Raw genomic sequence first — 12,542 nt, 5'->3', positions numbered from 1 at the left:
TTGAGCTCCAAGGTGTTGTTGTCACAATTTTATTGTTGCAGTTCTGGAATACCTGAGTTTTGTTTCGCCGACATCGAAAATCTCTTTTATGCAGTTGTTGGTGTGATAACCTCGACGCCACCCAGTACTAGGGTGGGAGTTCGGGAGTATTGCCATAACTCGTATAACGGATGCTTTTCGAAGGTTGAGATAAACGATTTCCGAAGGTTTCTTGGTTATGTGTTGAAGGATGGATACAGCTGGATGTAGGATTTGCTAGTTGTGGGTGAGATATTATGCTTCCCCTGTATCCCCAACACCTGATTGCATAACCGGAAAATTTTGGGAGTTTATAAGTGGGAATTCAAGTAGCTCTTAGGATATCTTTTCGACAGATGTATGATACGAAATTGGGGTTCGACGTCTAGTGGTCCGCCTATCCACGGTTGGTTTTACAGTGGTCTCGTTGTGTCTTAAAGAGTCCTTGGCTATGCCGACTCGGGGACGCTTCGTATGTCATGTGCACTGCCTTGTACATGATGGTGTTGTACGATCGAGCCCGTGTAGGCCCCACCACGAAAACTTCGGACGAAATCTCTATCATATGTTTGTTCCGGCTTATTTTTCAAGCCAATTCTTTGTTTTTGTTTTGGGTTGTGGTATTCAAGTTGCTTCGAAGTCAAATGTTGGTTCCATACCTTCTCTAAACGGTGTTCTCATATTCCTATGTGGATGCTAATCCTTCTTGATAATCGAGATTGTCATGTCAATCCTTTTCAACCGGTGTGTTTCTCTTCTAGTGGATCCGATCACTTCAACATTCGCTAGATCAATTAGCAGTTCTTCTCAACGGTGTTTGCTTCATCCGTTCCAAGTTGTCTTTGTTTTCCCACCCTCCCACCCTTGTTTCTTCAAGGACTCAGATTTCTTAATCAAGTATCTTTTTATTCATGTGAAGTCTCTCCATTCTTTTCCTTCATGTTCTTACCCGGTGATTCTCATGAAGATTCTAACGGAGCTTCAAGTTTGTCACTCTTCACTCGTTTTCTTCTCCGGTGGATTCAAATCAAGTTTTCGGTGTTGATCTCATATCCCTTTTTCCTCGTTTCAAATACCTTCTCATGCCGGTGCACCTCTTTATCATTCACTTCTCGTTATTCAATTGTTCCAGAGTGCTGAAGATATCTCAGAAGACTCACGGTTACATTCTTGATCCATTCAAGTTATTTCGAGGTTGTTATCTCATTCAAGTCATTTTATTTAACCGGTACAAATCTCTCTTCCAAGCAATCATTCTACGGTGTTTCTTTTGAGTGGGCCCTAACCCACAGGTCTTTTTCCAGGGTCTTACCTGACTCTTCTTATTTTCCCGGAGTTATCCAAATTTCTTTTCGAAGTGTGACGTAAGAATGAATTTTCATCAGTCAGAGGGTTTCTTCAAGATCTATCAAATTCTTTTCATCATTGGCTCAAATTTTCCATTCTTCATTCTGGTGTGCCTCAATAATTCTTGGTGGTGCTTCTCGTCGTCATTTGAAGACCGAAGAAGAGTTTTACCTCCATATCTTATCCGTTCTCTCAGAGATTTGTGGTTCTAATTCGAGGCCATCCTCTCATAATTGTTTGATTGTGAGAATTCTTTTATCCGTCCGGAGCAATTCAGGAGCCTTTTCAGTTTGTTCATCCGGAGCCCATCATCTAAGATTTATTCATTCTCAGCTTTCAGCTATCATTCTCCAAATCTTACCGGTGCATCGTTCAAGTGTTCTCTAATCAGCTCGTCATCTCTTCGTTCTCATATATCTAAATTCTTTCAAGCATCTTCGTTTTTTTGCTAATTCTTACCGGTGATTCTTCCCTTTTACTTCGTTCGTTTTCCAATTCTTACGGTGGTTCGTTCAAGAGTTTTCTCTTCCTTCTTTATCATATCAATTTATTTGTTATTTCAATTCTACCGGTGGATTGTTGAAGACTTTCTCAAGTTTGCGCTATATCTATCTTAATCTTTCTGCGAGGATAAGTAGTATGCCAAATCCGTTGCTTGTCAGCAATTAAATTGTTGAAGGATACGCATAACATAATTCTTATTCTTGTTCCATCCAAGTGATTAATTCCTTTTTCCGGAGTGGTTCATCATATCATATTCTCTGTTCGAGATGCTTTATCTTTTCTTTCCCGGAGTTCCAAGCTCTAATTATCACGAAGATCCATCTAAATCATTGCAAGGTTTCACCTTGCGTTTTCATCTTCTCTTTCTTTTTCGTTATCCTTTTGTTACCGGAGTTCTCCATGAAGGTTCTACATGTTGGTTCATAAAGGATTTATTTCCTTTTCGAAGTGTTCATCGAGATTCTTTTCAGAGGAACTCAAGCATTCTTCTTCTTGCTATCCGGAGTGCAATTCTTTCTTCCATATCATTGAAGGTGGCATTACGTCATTCTTGATAATTTGAGTTCATGCTTCATGATTCACACATTGTTAAGAATGAGGTATTTTAAATCCATTAATCTCTTCGTTGGAGTTGTCTTGTGTCATATTTTCACCTAAAGCCTTCCTGACGGATTGTTGCTATCTATGGTGCTTATAATGACCCAAGTTCTTAATTTATCCTCCCGGTGAAATGAGTTTCTCGTCTCCTTGTTCATATCAATCCAATCTTTTGTTTCCGTTAGTGGCAGAATGTCACCTCATAATCTGAGATGTATTCCATAAGACCATATCAAGCTTATTCTTTTCGTTGTTGGCTTTCCAATAACTCCGTTCTAGCATTTGTTGTAAGCGTGCTCTCTCAAGATCTTGTTTCTCTCCATTCATTTCATTCCATTCTTCTTCCGGAGGCATTGTGATGTTTCTCATTGTCTCAAGTTGTGAGGATCGTGTTCTTTTCGTGCTTATCCTTTTATCCGGAGTGTTGTGACCTCTGCTCAGGTTCTTTTCGCCTTATCAAGTCTTGCATCTTTTTTCAACCGGAGTGCTGCCCGAATTTGTTCTTCCTTGTTTCTCTTTTCTGACGGAGTTTGTCAACTTCGTTCATCTCCGTTGTATTCTTTTCTCGAAAATGGTTTAACCTTTTAAGGTTCTTTGGTTTCACTCATTTGTCAAAGAAGCAACTTAGTTTTACCTCTTCTCTTTTCTCTTCCTTTTTCCCTCTGGTGCCATTCTAGATCTCGGGACGAGATCCTCTCGTAGTGGTGGAGTGTTGTGACGCCCCAAGACCGGAGCTTCAGTTGCCATCCAGGGTTTCCGGGTTTCGTCGTGTGATTTATTTGGTTCTTTGCATTCATCATTCCATCATGTGCATTGCATCATGTCATCATGCCATCATCTCATAAATCTTCTGCATCTCAACTAAATAAATTGTGTGGATCTTTGATCCATTTAAATCGAGGGAAGAGTGACTTCTCTTTATAACATATCCTCCTAATATTTAGGGAGTTATTATAAATATTCCATTAATTTGGAATCACCAAAACACACTTGCAAGTAATTCCCCAGGCCTTTGTTACCACACATCTTGACCTCAAACTTTGTCCATAAATTCATTCATCATTTTTCGGAGCTCCACCAAAAAATCCGAACATTTTGGACCTTCCCAACCCTCACTTCCTATTCAAATCATTTGAATTTAAATCAAATGAGTTTGAATTTAAATATCTCAATCTTGGCCTTTTCTATTTTTCTCGGAACAAGCACATTTTTGCGACTCCAAGAAAATTAACCCCATGCCCAAATTCTTCCTCTAACCTTCTCTTCTCTCTTTTCCTTTCTCTTATTTCTCTGTTTTGTTTTTATTTTTCTTAGAGTGAGAGAGAGAGAGCCCAGCCCAGCTGCCCAGCCAGGCCTCTGGCCATTTCTTTCTCTACCCGGGCCGGCCTCTAAGGCCCAGCCGCCCCACTTAAACCTAAACCTAGCCCTAGATCCAACAGATGCCCTCCTCGCTCCCAATTTCTCGCTCGTCCGCTCCCACGGTACCCGCGCCCAAACTCCCTCCTAGCCTCCCCGAACCATCTCCCTCCTCTCGCGCCGCCACACCCACTGCATCTCCCAGGAGCCGTGCTCGATCCCCATCTTCCCTGCGCGTCCCTCGATCCCGCACGACTCGCCTCTCCTTCTTTCGCGCCCCAGAGGAACCTCTCCCTCTCGTCCTCTCTCCCCTAGCACCGTCACCAGGAGAGGGCGACACCCTGGACGACCACCCTGTGACCCGTGAGCTCGCCGCCTCACCCAGCTCGCCATCGACGTTCCTCGCCGGAGCACCTTCCTCCGGCCTCCACGACAGCCGCGCCGTGCACTCAACGCCTCGCCTCCTGCCTCCGCGCCAGGGCCCCTCGCAGGCTGCTCCCTCCATACGACCTTGCCCTCGCCGCTTGCCTCCCTACACCGCCCCCAAGTTGCTCTGTCCGCGCTGCTCCACAGCGTCGCTCTCCGACGCTGCCGGTGAGCAGAGGCCGCCAGCCGCGCCATATGCCTCTAACTCCGAAACACCCAGACCCTCGTGACCTCAAGTTCCCTCGCCGTTACAAGCTGCTCCGCTTTGGCGCCCCTTGCTCCGACCCTCAAGCCTCTGCCGCCGATCACACCTTGGCGCCGTGGCCTCTGCCATCCTTTGGATGGACTGTTGCGCCGTGCACAACTTCCTGTCCGTGTCCGTTGTGCGTCTCTTTCGCCAGCCTGTCACTGTTGACGTCAAACTGGGTCGCCGAAGCCCTCCTCTTCCAGAGTCGTCAAAGTGCACAAGGACCTCGATGTATGACTACACGATGACGCGCCAAGTTCCCCTCCGACCGTGTACAACTGCTCACGCGGAAGACCATGTGTACCACTACGCCCGAAGACCTTGGATGCACCAAGTGCCACTACCGCCGACTTGTACGACTACCGTCGCAAGAACCGAGACTGGCAAGTCTGAAGACCCAAGTACCATGACGCCAAGTACCCCTTCGGATTGCCAAGGGGGATCTCGAACGTTGATGAGGTTCCGATAAGACCGTCGACGTGTACAACCACAATGTGAACGTGTGCCCGACGACCCCGAAGACCTATGTTACAGCAAGTACCATGACGACCTTCGACATGTACCCCTACATCGCACTGAAACACCAAGTTTCTCGACGTGCCCCTGAACATCTACGGAAACAAAGAACATGAACGACTACCGTCGCCACGAGAACGACTACTTCCCACAACGAACCATGAACAACTACTTCCTCTACCATCGCCGAGTACCACTACTTCCCACGACGACGTGAACGAGTACACTGCTTGACCCAAACCCCTCCGATAACGCACGCTTCGAAGGTATAACCCCGAGATGACCGCCCGTGAACGAATGCATGTGTGATGTATGAGATGTTTCGTGTTTGCGCCGTGTCCAATTTGTCACTCGTTCTTTGTCCGCCAACTCGTGGACACCCGGAATCCGGGAGCGCCCCACCATCTTTTGCACGCATCCGCAAACTTCTCCTTTCAATCGGTATCTCAATCGAGTTACCGGAACCGGAACATTGCCGTGGCACCGTTTCGTTATTGTCGCTGTGGCACCCCTTTTCTTTCCACCACGGTGACAAATGCTTCATAATGCTCTTGCCAACTTTTATTAAAAAATTGCATAAACTTGTCCATGTCATCCGCATCATGATAACAACAATTAAAATGCTTAAATAGTTGTTTGCATTTAAATTGCTAATGCATATGGGGATTTACCGTACTTGTTGTTTTGTTGTTCCGGCCTCATTTAAACTTGCCTAGATTAGATAGTTTCATCATGCTTCACCTTCTGCCATGCTAACAACATTTAACCTTGTTGGGTACATAAACGAGAGAGAACTAAATAAGTCATGTGGTGTTTTGTCAATATGCATCGCGATGCATATTGAGCTCCATTTAACTTGTAGTATTGTTTGTGCATGTTGCCATGCCATGCCTCATTAAACCGGACATGCATCATACTTGGTTGTGCATCATGCCATGTCTATGTGGTGGTTGTTTACTATGTTGTTTGTTTCTTTCCGGTGTTGCTTCTTCGGGTTGGTTTCGATAACTTCGCGTTTGTGACGATCCGTTTGACTACGTCCGTTTGTCTTCTTCATGGACTCGTTCTTCTTCCTTGCGGGATTTCAGGCAAGATGACCATACCCTCGAAATCACTTCTATCTTTGCTTGCTAGTTGCTCGCTCTTTTGCTATGCCTATGCTGCGATACCTACCTTTTGCTTATCATGCCTCCCTTATTATTGAACCAAGCCTCTAACCCACCTTGTCCTAGCAAATCGTTGTTTGGCTATGTTACCGCTTTGCTCAGCCCCTCTTATAGCGTTGTTAGTTGCAGGTGAAGATTGAAGTTTGTTCCTTGTTGGAACATGGAGATGTTGTTCCTTGTTGGAACATGTTTACTTGTTGGGATATCACAATATATCTTTTTTTAATTAATGCATCTATATACTTGGTAAAGGGTGGAAGGCTCGGCCTTATGCCTAGTGTTTTGTTCCACTCTTGCCGCCCTAGTTTCCGTCATATCGGTGTTATGTTCCCGGATTTTGCGTTCCTTACGCGGTTGGGTAATAATGAGAACCCCTTGACAGTTCGCCTTGAATAAAACTCTTCCAGCAATGCCCAACATTGGTTTTACCATTCGCCACCTAGCCTTTTCTTTCCCTTGGGTTCTGCAGACTCAAGGGTCATCATTATTTTAACCCCCCCGGGCCAGTGCTCCTCTAAGTGTTGGTCCAACCTGTCAGCTGTCGGTGGCCACCAGGGGCAACTCTGGGCTGGCCTACCCGTACCTTGGACAATCTGAGTGTGCCCTGAGAAAGAGATATGTGCAGCTCCTATCGGGATTTGTCGGCACATTCGGGCGGTGTTGCTGGTTTAGTTTTACCTTGTCAAAATGTCTTATAACCGGGATTCCGAGTCTGATCGGGTCTTCCCGCTAGAAGGAATATTCTTCGTTGATCGTGAGAGCTTGTGATGGGCTAAGTTGGGACACCCCTGCAGGGATTTGAACTTTCGAAAGCCGTGCCCGTGGTTATGGGCAGATGAGAATTTGTTAATGTCCGGTTGTAGAAAACCTAAAGTTGACCTTAATTAAAATACATCAACCGCGTGTGTAACCGTGATTGTCTCTTTCCGGCGGAGTCCGGGAAGTGAACACGGTGTTGGAGTTATGTTCGATGTAGGTTGTTCTAGGATCACTTCTTGATCATAGTTTCTCGATCGTGCTTTGCCTTCTCTTCTCGCTCTCTTTTGCGAATAGGTTAGCCACCATATATGCTAGTCGCTTGCTGCAGCTCCACCTCATACCTTTTACCCTTCCTATAAGCTTAAATAGTCTTGATCGCGAGGGTGTGAAATTGCTGAGTCCCCGTGACTCATAGATACTTCCAAAACCAATTTGCAGGTGCCAATGTTACCGAGCAGGTGACACAACCAAGCTCAAGGAGGAGCTCGATGAAGATCTTGTCCTTTATGTTGATCCGCTTCCAGTTGATCAGTAGTGGAGCCCAGTTGGGGTCGATCGGGGATCTGTGTAGCTTTTGGGGTAGTCTTCTTTTATTTTGGTTCCGTAGTCGGACCTTGATTGTATCTGGTTGATATAATGCTCTATTCATGTATTTGTGTGAAGTGGCGATTGTAAGCCAACTATGTATCTCTTTCCCTTATGTATTACATGGTTTGTGTGCAGATTACCTCACTTGCGACATTGCTTTCAATGCGGTTATGCCTCTAAGTCGTGCTTCGACACGTGGGAGATATAGCCGCATCGAGGGCGTTACATGTCTCCCTGGTTTGCACCTCGCGTCGTCTCTGGTGCGCCCTCGCGCCTGCCTGAAGCCGCCTGTTGCGCCGCCCTATTAAACCGCCATGGAGCGCCCTGACTCGCCATTGCCGCGGCCTTGTCTGCGATGGCCAGCCGCCTCTGCTACCGCCAAATTGCTGCCTACTGGTCATTCTACGTGAGGAGTAAAAACCACGAATTCATACGGGACCTGACATTACGAAAAGGAACAGAGGTGGCTCAAGCTATATGATCAGCCATTCTGCTGTCATGGCCGATTCACAATAGCAGCTGGTCTATTGTTGTTAATTATGCCTTGTCACAATGACTGGTTCGACAACGCATAAAAACATCAGGTGCTATCCTCCTTATGTATGTTATCAACACATTTTATTTGAGAACAATTACTCCGGTCTGTGGTATTGTTTCGCAGGACAGTTGTTCATTATAAATCAGGTGTTATATTGCGGGTATGGAGCACACACTGGCAACGTTCTGCAGCGACGTTTTCGTCCGAGCCACACTACCCGATGAACGGACGTGTGCATGTCGCCGCCCATGTGGCCCAGTCTACATCAACTCGAATGTTCGAACGGATTACCGCGCTTGCGGTTGACTCGTCCGTCCACACCGGCTTACGACTTTGCTGCCGACTCTCCTGTCCGCACCGGCTTACAGCACCGCGGCCGGCTCATCTGTTTGCTCTCACGGCCGACTCGGTCGTGATTGGTTTTAGCGTCACCAAGGTGATTGTTAGCTCTGCGACGGATAATTTCTGGCCTGACATATCAGGTGAAATCTATCTAAGTTTATTTTTTGACACATATTGTTTTTGTCAAAGAACAGTTACATTAGTTTGTATATTTTTATATCATGACAATTATTCACCACCGAAGTGGGGTTATATTGCGGATATGGAGTGCATAGCATCGTCATTTTGCACTAACATTTATCCATACTGTTGTGCTCAACGGAAGCGCTTGCACTGCCGCCCTTGCAGTCTGGTCTACATCAACACACCAGGTCGCACCTGTCTGCATAAGCTGTTTATTGAGTTTGAGCAAGTCACTGCTTGGGTAGCCCGGTTTTCTTCCAACAAATTGGAGGCAAATTACCATCAGCCGATGTCTGCGCTGGATGGCTCAATGGACATGCGCACAAGTTGCCGCCACTACAATTTCGTCAACTTCAAACAGCCAGTTGGAAGGAACCATTGGCCGAGTTGCTGACACGGCTCATACGGGATCATTTATGACCCGCCACAATCACCTCAACCTTCTGTGGATTAACATCACGTTGTCAACACCAATGATATACACCTTCTGCTATGGTTAAATACGGAGAATCTCAAGACAACTCCTCGAGTCGTCTTAAGACTCGGGGGCTACGATGACATGACTCAACAAATCTTGCCAGTTTCAGCAAATTTAAGAACCCCAGGACGATAGGAGGGACAGATAACCCGGTCCCGGAGGCTACTTCTATATTGATGAAAATTTAAAGGCCGTCAGAAAATTTCTGGCTTAAAAAGTATATGACAATTACAAAATCTCGGCTCAATGAAGAAGTTCCCGGTCATCAGAAGGGATTTTGGTTCAAAATACGGTTCAAGAGACATCTCCCTCTCATAAAGCGTTGAAGCTCTCAAATATCCGGTTTAAAATCCGGCTCAAGGAAAGTCAGTATCACTGAATCTCTCCAATATCTAGTTTACAATCCGGTTCAAGGGAAATCTGTCTCCCACAAAGCTCTGACGCTCTCAATATCTGGTTCAAAAATCCCGGTTCAAGAAGAATTTATCTCTTGCAAAAAGTTAAAGGTTGCCGAAGAGGACCTGTTGCAGGATGCGCGGTTCAAACATGGGTATCCTGCCTTATTGGCTTATCATATTATTGATCACGTGGGGGCTTCTGTTTATAAAGCGGAGTTCTGTTTACCCATTGATCCGGCTTATAAAAGCCATATATATATATAAATCACATGGGGGATTGGTCATATTCAAACCATAGCTACACCTCTTGATCGGTGTAAGGCCACCAGGAAAATCACTTGGGGGCTTGGTCGTATTCGAACCATAGCTACACCTCTTGATCGGCATAAGGCCACCAGGGAAATCACTTAGGGGCCAAAGAGAGTGTTGCAAAAGCACAACTCAGAAATAGGCACCCACTGAGCACATCTCAAAATATTGCTTGGGGGCTCTTTGCTTTGCAAAGAACAAAGAGTCTACACCCTTGTAATAGGCTATCAAGACAGGCTTGGAAGCCAGGTGTATTCACCTAAAACCCTGGGTTATCCTGCCTCTTTAAGTAAGCCACTCCGTCCAGGTAATCCTGGTATGACCCACCGAACATTTGACAAGTCAATCTCATAGACCTTGAACTTGTCAAAGTTAAAACGACGATTGGTTAATGTGAGGTCCATCTTAAAAGGCTTTGTAAAATGGTTTAACTCGGTGGCCTGGCAGCCCATGAAAATCCTCGATTCTGGGCCTGGCAGCCCATGAAAAGCCTTGCATGTTCTTTTTATGCTTTTATTTGCCAAGTTTTTTCTCTTCTAATGAGGCTTATAATATCTTATGATAAACCGATGTTTATTGACCCGGCTTGGCTTTCAACTACAAGTTGTCAGTACATGATCAGATATAATCCGGTGTTTATTGACCCGACCTGGTTTCAACTATAAGTCGCCAGTATTATATATGGACAATCCGGTGTTTATTACAACCCGGTACAGTTTTATTATAAACCGGCAAAATATGGGGGGGTTATAAGTACTCAAGATTGGGGTTGTCACCCTTACTACAAAAATTTGGTAAACCAACGATGTGATTCAATGTCACAGGTATGATATATTTCATATTTGATTATTCTTAAGTGCAGCCTTGGTTATAAACCCGAGTTATATGTTGGGCATTATGACCCGTCCGGCGGTAAACTGCCAGGACACTTTAAACTTGTTGTATGCAGAAGCAGATTGAATAAAGCATGATTATAAATCACCGACGTTTATTAACCCGGCCAGGCTTTTGACTATAAGTCACTAGTATGATGACAAATTATCCGGTGTTTATTAACCCGGCTTGGCTTGGGACTATAAGTCGCCAGTATTTATTTGGATTGTGCCATTAGAATCATGCGCTCATAAATCATTGGATTATACTATTCAGATCTTCAAATAGCAAACATGGCTGGATTTTATTATGGTTGTCAATAACCAGTATTATGATTGAGGTTTTCAAAGTCGCTTTAGCGCAATGGCTATTATTTTATCAATGGATATGATTTATTCTACAATGGAGGGAATAGTCCCGAGTCGCTGCAGGCTTACGACCCGGCATTTGGGGGCTACATTATTCAAATGGAGATTATATCAAATATGCAAGTCTCATGTCGCTGCAAGCATGCACCATGACACTTGGGGGCTAATGCAAAGTCATTTTTTTGCTCACCTTATTGAAGACCCGACTCATCACATTGTAATGAGCCGGCCTTTGGGGTCTACCAATTGCTCCTGTCAACAATTTAAGGTACACAAGTCTTAAAACCATTTTATTGAAAGGTCCACTGCTCAGTTGGTAAAACACAAAGCTCTTAACCTTGTGGATGTGGGTTCAAAGCCCCATGGTGGATTTACATCATGTGATTTTATTTTCAATGAAGCGTGATCATATTTATAAAGTCCCTGCTCATTATTGCGTAATGACCCAGCCCTTGGGGGCTACACTGGTTGAAGTTTTTTGAGCATCAGGCAATTACAAGTCCCAGGTTGCTGCAAGCATAACAACCCGGCACTTGGGGGCTATATAATATGGAGTATTTAGTTTTTACTAGTGACTAGGATGAATAACATGGATTTCTTCAAAGTGGTAGTAATTATATGGAAACAAGTCTCAAATCATCACTTTGTTCTATTCAAGACTTGGGGGCTACAGGTAATATGGATATAAGGGAGAAATATCTTCCGATTTTTAGTTTTGAGCAAACCAGATTGACTCAGCATCACCAATCATTATGACCCGGTGTTTGCAACAATCATAACCCGGCATCATCAACCATCATGAACCGGCGTTGGAAACAATCATGACCCGGAATTATCAGTTTTTATAACCCGGCGATTTTGGAAATCATAGATCGGCAAGTTCTATATTTTCAAACCAGCTGAATATCAGTTGAATATTTGAAAACCAATATTTTTGTCAAGTCAGAGCATTGAAGGCCGAGTCAAATGGATTCTTTATTTACAACATTTTTCCTACAAGCAAATTGATTATGAAGCTGGTCTATTGACCTGAATTTTCTAGAAGGAAATAACAAGGACTTAAGGATGATCAGATGTCGGCTTACAAGAATATTTAAACCCGGAGCACAACCTGTCAAATTTGTTCTTGTGTTTATGTTGCAGGATCAGTTTAACATGGATAAATCCAAATTAAAGTGGGGGCTAATGTCGGGGATATACCCCGCGGTATAAACCACCGGATGTATGACCCGGCTGGAGCTTAGCGATTCATTGGGGACCCGCTTGGACCTGGCGGTTTACGATTCATTGGTAATCCGGCAGGCGGGGCCGAGGAGCGACAAGACCCGGTGGCCCAACGGGCGATTCATGAAAGGTCGGCTCATGTTATGGTGGGCCGGTTTAAGAGGAAGACATAAGGAATATTCCCTTACAAAGGAAGCAAGACTAGGACTCCACTTGTAATAGAGTAATCCTAATCCTACTAGGACTAGTCATGTAACCCTCCCCTTCAACTTATATGAGGGGCAGGGCTCCCAAATAGGGACAAG

The sequence above is a fragment of the Triticum aestivum genome, chromosome 1A (assembly GCF_018294505.1).
Source record: "Triticum aestivum cultivar Chinese Spring chromosome 1A, IWGSC CS RefSeq v2.1, whole genome shotgun sequence".
Lineage (NCBI taxonomy): Eukaryota > Viridiplantae > Streptophyta > Magnoliopsida > Poales > Poaceae > Triticum > Triticum aestivum.
The sequence above is the reverse complement of the archived record's forward strand: the minus strand, read 5'-3'. Positions refer to the sequence as shown.